The sequence below is a fragment of the Xenopus tropicalis genome, chromosome 10, assembly GCF_000004195.4.
Source record: "Xenopus tropicalis strain Nigerian chromosome 10, UCB_Xtro_10.0, whole genome shotgun sequence".
Taxonomy (NCBI): Eukaryota; Metazoa; Chordata; class Amphibia; order Anura; family Pipidae; genus Xenopus; species Xenopus tropicalis.
Genome location: NC_030686.2, coordinates 47,137,052 through 47,150,054, shown reverse-complemented (window position 1 = coordinate 47,150,054; position 13,003 = coordinate 47,137,052).

Sequence of the window (13,003 nt, the reverse complement as noted above, 5' to 3'; positions counted from 1 at the left end):
TGGATTAACAGAAACAAACAACGTACCCTGGTAGTAAATTCAAATGATAAAGGAAATAACAAGCAGACACATTCCCTTAAGCCAACAAAGCTGAGATAATGGTTTCAACAACGTGGCCAAACAAGGACTTTGTAAATGAATTCTAACGAGGAGATCTCTCCAAGGCCACATGTTTGTTCTGGATGTACATTTCCAACCACGTTTGGTTGCTGCTCCGTTGGCAGTTTTTGTTGTACAGGTTATATGAGATAAAATATGGAAATGGCTTGGAAACTTCTAAGAAGGGCAAGAAGATCAATCATCATCTGAAGATGTTGAGTAGATGAAACAACTCAGAATTCACCTAAAACTCATACTCAAAATTCATATATTTCTCCCCGCTAAGAAAAAATACTCAAATGCTTTGAGAGGAATGTCCCAAAAATGAATAAAAGTAGATGGGAGAAGGGGTAGTATAGGTTCGTAGGAGGTTTTAATGGTTGTGGAGGAGATGGAGATTGGGAGGATGAGTTCTTTTGGGGGGTTAGGGACAGGGGGGGTTTAGACATAGGGATAGTGGCTTGGGAGGATCAGCTTGGATTTTGGTTGGTTTGGTTAAGTGGCCCTGGGCCTGGTACAAGGTTCTGACTTCTGATCACGGACAGGTGAAGCCAACTTGGTGGAGAACTTGGTTGACTCCAAGTAGACATAGAAGCAGTTCCATGCAAATAAAGTTGAGAATGAATAAAGACAGTCCAGATGTCAAGAAAAATACAGAAATAATATATAAATGTAACTGCATCTGGAGGAGATAGTGATAGATGACGAATAAACAATGTTGGGTTGGTCACATGACTGTAGACCTCACTTACTTCAAGAAGCCCATTAAGTATGCTTTACTGAGAGTTCTTCTAAGACTATCTGTCCACAACCTTTCTTGTCATCTCCCATAGACCGCCTGCAATGTTGTAATTCCCTTAAAAAGTAGGCACTACCTAGGCTATGGCAAACTGCTAATAAAGGAACCAGCAAGCAGGTACCGAACAAGATGAGATCTTGAAGTTCATACAGAAGAATCATTTGGCCTACACTTTGCAGATTTCAGCAACAGAAGCCCATTAGTTACCCTCCTGTTCTAAGCCCAGTCCAGTCCTGAGGAGGACTCAAGACCAATTCAGCAGGAACTGCCCACTAAATTTACCCATAGACTATAGAGAAAGATACCAACAAAATTGTGGCACCTTAGGTGTGTTGATCCCATCTCTGTAATCTGTGAAGATCCAAAATATTTAAGCGTATTAAGGTAATGGAGTATTGAACGTTTTTGATTATTTGCCTATGTGGCAGTTAGGGAACAACCAAGGAACAATACAGATACGTTTAATGCAACTATTTATCGTTTTTCTCACTCGTCCTCGTAGCATTTAGGAATTCATTGCCTTGAATGGAAGCAAGTTGGTGAGAAGGAATCATTGGGCCACCAAGATCTTTCTTAGAAAGTTGGCTTCTCCTCATAGTTCCGCTCATACTAAGGAGCTCATCTCAAGCTAAAATGTCATGCTATCTCCTAAACATGTTTGACAGATAACTGACTTTGGAAATGGTTACGCGAAAGTAGGATCCATAAAATAGAGGTCGTAATTCATGTCCTTCTTGTTTCATTCGTTCCCTTTCATCCGGGCACGTTTGGACGATCGCTTGTTATTCCGTAATTCCAAAACAGCATCCTCTTCGTATTTTATGATGCCAATTCCACGATAAACCATTCGCTGCCAGTACAGCTAATCTCGAACAAGGCTTTAATATGAGTATATAAAACACAGTGGGAAAAACAAAAAAGTTAACTCTACAGTTTGTGGACTCTCCGGTCGAAGGAGATTAAAAAAAATAAGACGTAAGTAATTGGCGGCCTGGATTGTGTTTTCCTCGAATCAGATTTTGAAGCATTTGAGATTGGAATCTCCATTGCAGGCAAGAAAACAAGAGATAAATGGGTGGAGGAGAAGTTGAGCTGTTCTTTGTATCATGTCCCGGCGATTAGATACCTTCAGATGATAGTCTTTCTTTAGAACAGAAAAACGACAGCATAAACACTCTAATCACCACAGATTCGATTAAAAAAACAGCTTTCTTTGATATAAGAACATTTTACCTACCAATTATGGATTTGTAAAACATACCCGGCCTTTCATGCTTCGTACGAGAAATGTTGACTTAGTTATTCATGAAGCCAAGTCGGCATTCCATGTTTTTCCCGAAAAAGTTGGCCAACAGTAGAGAACTCAGGGTTGACCAGGTCATAGTAGTCATTGCTGCTCATACTGTGCATTATATATAATTGCGTTGTATGTGAGTTTGAAAGAAGACAAATATCCACCAATGTCAACTTTTTTACTCCAATTCTCTCTAACGTTTAGATGGGGAACATGAGAAATCTTACCTGTCTTCTGAGTCCAAGATCAGACCAGTCCATCGATCAGCAGGGTACTATGCATTAGGTATTTCCTCACTGGTTAAAAAGCATCAAACCCAATCTTGAATCTGCCCAAAATATTGGCCGGCCCAAATATTTAAGGAAAGCAGAGAAGAGTCTAAAATACATTGTTGGTTTACAATGGAATACCTGACAGTAGACCGCCCCCTTGTATGTACTTGGAACTCTTGGCCAATATGGACATATTTACAAGCCACTGTGTGTGTGAAACCCTTAATGATCTTCTTTACAGATCTGAAATATTGCTAGGTCCTTATAGAGAATGCATTCCTGGCAAGCAACGATATACAACAACCGTGTACCTCAACACCACCAATGGAAAGGTGTAGGTACGTTGACGACGTATTTCTTAATAAAGCCAAATTCAGCCAAACTGAACAGCAGATGACCCTGCTTGAAATAGAGACAATGATAATTGAAGAAGCTGCTCAGAAGAGCACTCTGGGAATTTTTACATGAATTTGTATTGAGGATTATATTTCCTGTACTTACAGTGAAGCAAACTCAACTGGGCCAGGCTTTCTTCATGACCGAGAACTTCCATACCCTCTATCAGCTGAATTACCTGTCTTTCATGCCAATAATCAATTTGTTGCACATATGTAGACACATAGATGAATGTAAAGACTCCATGGGAAATGGAAACCTTGCCCAATGTACTCACTAGTATGACTTGTCTGAAATCACTTTCCTCTGTTCCGTGGTTCTCTGAAATGAAATGAGTGTCACTGGGGGGGCTGGTTAGTATCACGGAAGCCATCTTTGCAGCAGGAGCAAATGAAACACTTTTCACTATATTTGTGGCCGGAGATTGTGAATGTTGGACCTGCTGTATTCTGAACTGAGACAGCCTGGTTTATTAAACAAGTGATATATTTATTTACAAAAGAAATAAAAAGTATGAAAGAAGGAGGGAAAAATAACTGAAATAGAGGGAGGAAGAAAGGGAGAGTAAAGGTGCAATGGACGGGAGAGGAAAGTGCCTAACTAATAAAGTATTTACAAATGCTATTTATATACATGATGAAGACCATTCAACCAACCATAACCCATACTACCCTTTTCCCAAGACACACCCAAATGACAGTCCCGGCCAACCAGGTCGATGTGAGTCAGCTAAGAGAGGTAGATCAAGATAGGTTGCACTGCAGAGCAAATCCCATTGAGCCCAATGCTGCAGGCATTCCTGTTGATTCAGTAGGGTCTCTTCTCCTTAGGAACTCTTTGATATGAACTGGACCATAGCTGTAAGGGTTGTTGTGTAGTTTTATGGCAGGATCTCTATTGTCCAGAATTACACCTCAGATGTCATGTGATGGAAAGGAAAGATATCTGTTAACCCTTTGTGTACATGTGGGCTCACTACTGAATATCCAAAATGCGGTACTACAGTGAGTATAGCAAAATGTTAATGGGCTCTTCTTCAAAACAGAAAAGCAACAAGTGAATTCCTGACTCGGTGTATACCGTTATGGGGAGTTCTTGTCAAAACAAGGAGAGTTTAAAGAAAAAAGAAAGTAATCCATTGGAAGTCAGACAGTCTGGAGCAAGATGACCTCTACAGATTGCCGGATCGACTTAAACAAAACATCTTTGCTCATAGTTTAAACTCAATTGTCACAGCGTTTTTATGTATCGCAACAATCCTTTCCATTCTGTTTCGGAACAATTTTCAGTTTCCATCACCCCCGGCCCAGAGCAATGGAACTCAGATTCCAACGGCAGAAAGGAACGGATCAATCCATCTTGCCTGTCCCATCTCAAGCCCCGAGTAACTCAACCCAGCCCTTCATTCCCAATGCATCGGTATATAAATACCCGGCTATTCTGAGTTCCGTAAGGGCTACGTCCACCCAAAAACAAAGTTCTTTTATAAATAAACCAGTGATCGAAGAAAAAGAATTGTGATTGAGTTTCACTCTCAATCTAAAAAGAAATTATGTAAAATCGGCCCCTGTGTACAATAAACCTTTAGATTTTTCTTACTTTGGACCAAATTTCTCATGGTTTATCACTTGCGAGATTCAATTTGAGTAGAAAAAACTTTTCTCCAAATTCAGTTCCAGTTTTTTTCCCATAGACTTCAGAAGAGTTTTCACATGATCGTCCATGGGATACGTTTTTCTGAATTGAATTGCATCTGAAGTTGAATCTCGTCCATTGAAACCACCACCGTGACCAAATGAAACCCTCAAAGTCCAAGGCACCATAAATAGGTACAGCCTATCCCATTTAGTTGTGTTTGTGCAGATTTGGCACTTTATTTTTATTAAACCGTATTCATATTGTATATACTATACAGGTATGGGATACCTTATCCGGAAACCCGTTATCCAGAAAGTTCAAAATTACGGAAAGGCCATCTCCCATAGACTCCATTATAAGCAAATAATTCTAATTCTTAACTCTGTAATAATAAAACAGTACCTGTACTTGATCCCAACTAAGATATAATTACCCCTTATTGGGGCAGAACAGCCCTATTGGGTTTATTTAATGGTTAAATGATTCCCTTTTCTCTGTAATAATAAAACAGTACCTGTACTTGATCCCAACTAAGATATAATTACCCCTTATTGGGGGCAGAACAGCCCTATTGGGTTTATTTAATGGTTAAATGATTCCCTTTTCTCTGTAATAATAAAACAGTACCTGTACTTGATCCCAACTAAGATATAATTACCCCTTATTGGGGCAGAACAGCCCTATTGGGTTTATTTCATGGTTAAATGATTCCCTTTTCTCTGTAATAATAAAACAGTACCTGTACTTGATCCCAACTAAGATATAATTACCCCTTATTGGGGGCAGAACAGCCCTATTGGGTTTATTTAATGGTTAAATGATTCCCTTTTCTCTGTAATAATAAAACAGTACCTGTACTTGATCCCAACTAAGATATAATTACCCCTTATTGGGGCAGAACAGCCCTATTGGGTTTATTTCATGGTTAAATGATTCCCTTTTCTCTGTAATAATAAAACAGTACCTGTACTTGATCCCAACTAAGATATAATTACCCCTTATTGGGGGCAGAACAGCCCTATTGGGTTTATTTCATGGTTAAATGATTCCCTTTTCTCTGTAATAATAAAACAGTACCTGTACTTGATCCCAACTAAGATATAATTACCCCTTATTGGGGCAGAACAGCCCTATTGGGTTTATTTCATGGTTAAATAATTCCCTTTTCTCTGTAATAATAAAACAGTACCTGTACTTGATCCCAACTAAGATATAATTACCCCTTATTGGGGTCCAATACCTGTATAAGAATGGAACACATGAACATGATTTCTAATGCCAGTAAAATGGGTCATAGGTAAAACCCTATTGGCTTATATATAGTCCCAATAGGTGGAAATAAGACTGGGCTGATGGGAATTCTATGCTATGTCAGTCCAACCTGCCCTGATTCTATAGGGTATCATGGATTTTCTTGAACTTTCTTGCATTGGGTGGCGATTTCACAACTTCCATCCAGCACTCGTGCAGTTAACGTTAAAGTATATATATATTTTCTTTAAATTGTAGCTCCATAGCCCTCAGCATATGGCCGGCCCGTAGGAAGGAAATATTTGGATAAGGCTTCTAGCCGTAATTGTTGGCAAGCTTTCATCTACACTAAATATACTCTGGTGGGTGACAGCATCCCCTGAGCCTGCCGGGGCCGCACAACTCATTGTTTGATGTTAAGCATCCTTCCCCATGTTCCCTGCCGCAGGCAAAAGCCAAGCTGGAGATGCTGCCCGAGTGTGCGACGCGAGCGTTTGTGATGGTGTTATACAACACAGCCGCCATTCTAGACTAAACTGTATGACTCATAAAGATAGCGCGGGGCCGGCTTGCCAAGCGAGCCACTAAGGCGGCTTTGGTGCAGTGCTGTGCTCTGATAGGGATGGGGGTCCCACAAATGTACAGATACCCTACCAGCACTATTTCCTTCCATTCCACCCCAAGAAACTGGGGACAATGTTTGTATGTTGGTAAATTGCCACCCTAGTGTCCATGGAATTGGCAAAATGGAAGAGACACAAGAATGACTAATGGGTAGACAGTTTTCTGGCGAGTCCCATAGGTGGTGCCCTCAGGCAGTAGGTGCCAGACTTGGTCTTAAACTACCTTTGTAGATCAGCACTCGCCTAAATTGTCAACATAAGTGCCATCCAGAGTGGGGCCATCCAGCCACAAATTGCCACCCTAGTGTGCATGGAATCGGCAAAATGGAAGAGACACAAGAATGACTCATGTTAATGGGATAGACAGCACAAACCAGTGCATCCCAGCCTTCTGAGGTCCTCCTGGCGAGTCCCATAGGTGGTGCCCTCTGGCAGTAGGTGGCAGACTTGGTCTTAAAGTACATTTGTAGATCAGCACTCACCTAACATCCATCCAGCCACTGTTTTGGGCCCATCAAGGAGAATCCAATCTCACAGTCGGCAACTTTGACCATATGGCTAGAGCAAGACTCAATAGCCAGGCTCTGCTACCAAAGAGTTTTGATTGGGCACACTTAGTGGGTCTTTGGGGGTGGTTCAGCAAAAGGCAACTGGCCTATGTCCTGCAGTCAGTGGGGCCCCAATACACAGCAGGAATGAAGCTTAGCCACGATCCCAAAGGGCTCCTACCCCTTCATTGTGTAGTAAGTGCAACAGCACCAAGAGTTAATAGCCTTCAAAGAAAACCACGGGTACTCACATAATAACTCATTGGGTAGGTATAAATGCTCATAAGTCACCCAAGATTATCTATTTACATATAGTACCAATACAAAAACATAAAGTGCACTATCTCCTTTGTGAAGGGACAGTGGCCGTTGGAAAAGATGGAGACTGTAGGGGAACGTGGCATTAGTATGGCGAGATTAGAGTCCTGTGGAACATGAGCAGCCCTATCAGGTTCTTTTGGACCTCAGTGTGTCTTGACTGATACTGCACTAACTTATATTATTTCAGCAGAACCATCCTGCTAATATGGCCATGAAACATGGTGGGGATCCATTTATCATTAATGGGCTGCCCCCACCAGCCAGCCAGTTGCCCACGTTGCCCCAGAGGCTACAGAACCACCCTTAGCCCCAGAAAGGATCTGTTTTACTGTAAATGCAGCCTTGGTTCTCTCTCCTAACAAAACATTTACACAAATTACTGAATGTGTATAAAACCAAATTCCGGAACATTTATGACATGTGTAAATACTTGATGTTCTAGAGTGACGTGGGATTAGAGCTGAACTATTGTTTGATGGGAATTGCAATGCAAAACACTGGGACACTTTCCCACAATGATTCATAGCGGCTAGCATTTTTACTAGCGTTGTTGGTGTGACTGCCATCGGATTCTGTTTGCCCGGCTAATAACTCCATTCCAGTGCCACCCAACTGGGAGGAACACCACTTGGACAACTTCTTGTTGAATTGCTCTGCTGAGCACTTTTGCAATTTACTTTATTTTTTTCTTTTTAATTTATTATCATCATCATACCTGAGAGCTAGGAACCTCACCATGCTTATCCCTGGGCTAAAAGATGGGGCAAATATACTTAGGGGCAGGGTGCAATATTTCCACCAGCCCACCCCCTGCCATGCATTCTGATAATGGGATAGACAGCACCAAACAGTGCACCCTGGGGTCCTCCTGGTGAGTCCCATAGGTGGTGCCCTCAGGCAGTAGGTGGCAGACTTAGTCTTAAACTACCTTTGTAGATTTGCACTCACCCAAAATGTCAACACAAGTGCTATCCAGAGTGGGGCCATCAAAGGGAATCTAATCTCACAGTTGGCAACCTTCACCATATGGCTAGAGCAAGACTCAATAGCCGGGCTCTGCTATCGAAGAGTTTTGATTGGGCTGCACCATAATGTTCAAAAGCAACCTATCACAACTAGCCCTGTCTTGACTTCAGCCAGGATAGGGTATGTGGCCCCCAGCCTAAAAATACAAGAATTACTCAGCTAATGGGGGTGACAGCACAAAACAGTGCACCCTGGGGTCCTCCCATCGAGTACCATGGGTCGTGCCCTCTGGCAGTAGGTGGCAGACTTGGTCTTAAACTACCTTTGTAGATCAGCACTCGCCTAAATTGTCAACATAAGTGCCGTCCAGAGTGGGGCCATCCAGCCACTGTTTTGGGCCCATCAAGGAGAATCTAATCTCACAGTCGGCAACCTTGACCATATGGCTAGAGCAAGACTGAATAGCCAGGCTCTGCTACCAAAGAGTTTTGTTTGGGCTGCACCATAATGGGCAAAAGCAACCTATCACAACTAGCCCTGTCCTGACGTCAGCCAGGATATGGCTTGTGGCCCCCAACCTAAAAATTCAAGAATGACTCAACTAATGGGGGAGACAGCACAAAACAGTGCACCCCAGCCTTTTGGGTTCCTCCCAGTGAGTCCCATAGGTGGTGCCCTCAGGCAGTAGGTGGCAGACTTGGTCTTAAACCCCCAGCCTAATAGAAACAAGGATATCTCGGCTACATGTAAATGCACCGCACCATTTCACATTATGCGCAACTGAAACTCTCAAGGGGTTAAGAGCAGGAATTCTAAAGACAGAGAGAAATTCTAAAGCCCAATAAAACTCTTCCTAAATGCATCTAATCTGAGTTAATTTAATAACACTTAGCCGACGCTGTCAGTTGTGATTTCTGTGGACATACGGAGTGGAAAGTGACTTTCATCTCACGAACCACAGCGTCAAATCCAATTAGCCCACGGCTCGTACCCCGGCTGGATTATCCCGCGCGGATCGGCCCTCTCTGCTCTGGTTTCACTCCGTCTCGTCTTGGAATGGGCACATTTTGAAGGAAATCATCTTAACAATTTTTGGATGAACAGACCCTGAATCACATGTGAAAAAATGCGTGCTGTTTAATGCCAATGTTGCTCCAATCGTTGTGTTTGGAACGGGGACAGATGGCTCGTGCTAATCACAAACAAATCGCATTGAAGGTTTATTTAATATAATGATTTTCTGGGCTCTTTTGCTAAACAGATTTTCTCGATACGAGGGCCCTGGTCCTGTTCTACGGTTGGTTACAGAGAATTCCACGAGTACTTTCTGATTTAAACATCAACATAATGGGTCTAGGATTGAAGACCAGATGGCTCATAAAGCAAAATATGGAAAATGTATGTCTATGTATTAAACATTCTATTCTTACAGACTTTTGACACCCAACAGCAAACACCCTAAGACATTATATAGGGTGCTAGAGGGCAGGTTCATAAAAGTTAGAACGTTATTGGGGAATGTAGGTGGCAAGACTTTTTGAGCCTACTGCTGAGCTTTTGTGAAGAGGACTTATGAAAGTCTATTAAACAAGATGATGTTGACTCCCATCAGCCGACATCTTTAGGACAAATCTGTGGGTTGGCTTCCACTGTACATTTGATATAAGATGAAGCTTGGGGGTGACCAGGTCCTACAGGTCTATGTATAAAATGAAGCTGAGTCTAAGGTGTGGGCATCTGCCACAGATCAAGGTATAAAATAATGCTAGGAGGTGACCAGCTCCCACAGGTCAAGGCATAAGATGAAGCTAGGACCAGGTGTCATAGGTTGAGGCACAAAATGTATAGGGGTCTGGGAGTTTGCCATCCACCACAGGTCTAGGCATAACATGAAGCTGAGTCTGGGGGTTACAAGCTTCCACGGGTTGAGGCTTAAGATAAATCTGGGTCTAGGAGTTGGCCATCCACCACAGGTCTAGGCGTAAGATGAAAATGGGAGCTGACCAGGTCAAGGCCTATAGGTCATGGCCTAAGATGAAACTGGTTGTGGGAGTGACCCGGCCCTTACAGATCAAGGTATCAGATGAGGAGGTGACAAGCTCTTATAGGTCGAGGCATTAGATAGAGCTGGTTCTGGAAGTTTACCAGCTCCCACAGGTAAAGGTATAAGATAAGGAGGTGACAAGCTCTTATAGGTCGAGGCATTAGATAAAGCTGGTTCTGGGAGGTGGCCAGGCCCCACAGGTAAAGGCATAAGATTAAACTGGTTCTGGTAGTTGGCCAGGCCCCAAAGGTCAAGGCATCAAATGAGGAGGTGACAACCTCTTATAGGTCGAGGCATTAGATAAAGCTGGTTCTGGGAGGTGGCCAGGCCCCACGGGTCAAGGTATCAGATAAGGAGGTGACAAGCTCTTATAGGTCGAGGCATTAGATAAAGATGATTCTGGAAGTCGACCTGCTCCAACAGGTAAAGGCATAAGATTAAACTGGTTCTGGGAGGTGGCCAGGCCCCGCAGGTCAAGGTATCAGATGAGGAGGTGATAAGGTTTTATAGGTTGAGGCATTAGATAAAGCTGGTTCTGGGAGGTGGCCAGGCCCCACAGGTCAAGGTATCAGATGAGGAGGTGATAAGGTTTTATAGGTTGAGGCATTAGATAAAGCTGGTTCTGGGAGGTGGCCAGGCCCCACAGGTCAAGGTATCAGATGAGGAGGTGATAAGGTTTTATAGGTTGAGGCATTAGATAAAGCTGGTTCTGGGAGGTGGCCAGGCCCCACAGGTCAGTGCATAGGATGAAGCTGGGAGATAGCGATCCCTGTAGAACCTTTTCCTAGGGAGACATCCAATATCCGTGCACTATACAGATAGGCAGATATGCACATTTATGCCACATTTATTATTTGGTGTGAGAATGTTATTTTTGCATGTTCTGTATTCTCTAGGCATCGTCTTTGCCCCCAGCTTGTAAACATTATCCAGAAAGTGTAAAGCGCAACACAAAGCCGCTGCCTCTACTTAAACAGAGGTAATCGGAAACACATTTGTGTCTGCATTTCCATACTCTCGTTAAACGATTAGAACCTTGTACTTTCACAGCACTTGACCTTTAAATCACTTATATTGCCGTAGAGCTACTAGCTCAAAGCGCTAAGATCTTCATGTTCTACCCTATACCGCACAGTAACGCCGAATGAGGTGCTAAGCTTTTTATTTCAGGAGACCAGACCCAGCCGGCCAACGGGCCAACTCCGTTCATATGTAATAATGTGGAAAAGTAAAACCAGATGGCTGGGTGGGGGGGTTCCCAGAGCTGGTGAATGTCAGTATGGTTTTCTACCTGTTTCCTGAACCAATATTCATGCTGGGCCCTCTTTGAGAAGAAGTGCATGCTGGGAACCACCCTCAGTTGTGATAGCAACAACCAGAAAGATCGGCATGTAGATTCACAGATGAAAAGGGTAATATTCTCCCCTACAGAGAACTATCCAATCCCAAAAAAAAGAACTTCCAATAACTATCCAATCCCCATCTAGAACCTGAATGCCCATCTAGAACCTGTTTTGACCTCTAGTAATCAAAAGGGCAACCGTAGAACAAGAAGTCCAAAGACAATAGGTTGGCCAAGCTGGGATTGTCTACAATGCAGAAGAGGTGCTTAAGGAGAAATAAGATCAGTATATATAAATATATTAGGGAACCACGCAGTAATCTCCTTTATACCCCAGTAGATCCTTCAAGAGGACACTAGGGATCCTTGAGATTAGAAGAAAGGAAGTTTCATCTTCAGGGTTTTGCTACATTAAGATCATTAGAGCTGTGAGTTGGGACCTGGTTGCAGATACTGTTTCGAATGGGTCCTCTTAGTTCTCTTTAATACGGTCAGATTTACTTGTACTAAATTTGGGTCCAGACCTAGATCTGTGGTCAAAGTGACAAAGGCCTGGGCCTAGGACGGCAAGTTGCCATGGGGTCAATGTATATAGTTAGTAAGGAAACAAGGAAGCCAAACTGCATAGGAGATATCTCCCACCCTGTGTAGTTGCCTTGTTCCAATCCTAGTGGGGCAGGTTGTGAGCAGGGGGTGGTCCTGCCTAGGGGGGCAGTAAAGCAATATATCACCCTGCTTGGGATTTGAGGCATCATCTCAGACTTTATTTGGGTCCCGTTAAAGAAGAACGTTTATATTCACTGGTTTATAAGTCTAAGAACCACAATATGGACCTTCTTCATCACTTCTTCATCTCACCGAGAGGCAGAGTCTCTCAAGGAATCCCTAAAACACATATTTCTTGTTTCCCTCTTTGTGTTTTACTCTAAAGGTTCCGCAGGCCCCGGTTCCACACACACACATTACAGAGCGGTTCTGTTATTTTTAGGACATTCCAGACTGTTTACTGCAACCGAGAACGTCATTGGTTTGTACCCGCCGTGCAGCGGTACCTTATTGGATTACTCCCTGCGAGCGTTGTTTGGAGTGGGGTTATTATGCCGTGTCCCTTTTATTGTTAAACCTTGTTTAGCGGAGACGCCGTGTTTATGTGCAGAACAGGTGACTGATCTCCCTGACAATTTTATGGGAAATCTAAAACATTCTTTTTTTAAGTTGCTTAATTTGCTCTTTGGCTGGTACAAAGGGAGTGTGGAAATATTTACCTCTGCCGGTTGCATTTTTCCATGGCCCTGTTATAAAGCCGAGAGATGCCATCTTGCTTGTAGAGAGTGGTAGTTGTGAATGGGTGTGGGCAGGGCTGGTTTTAGACCTATTGGCTGCCCAGCCTGCCCCCAACAACAATTGCCC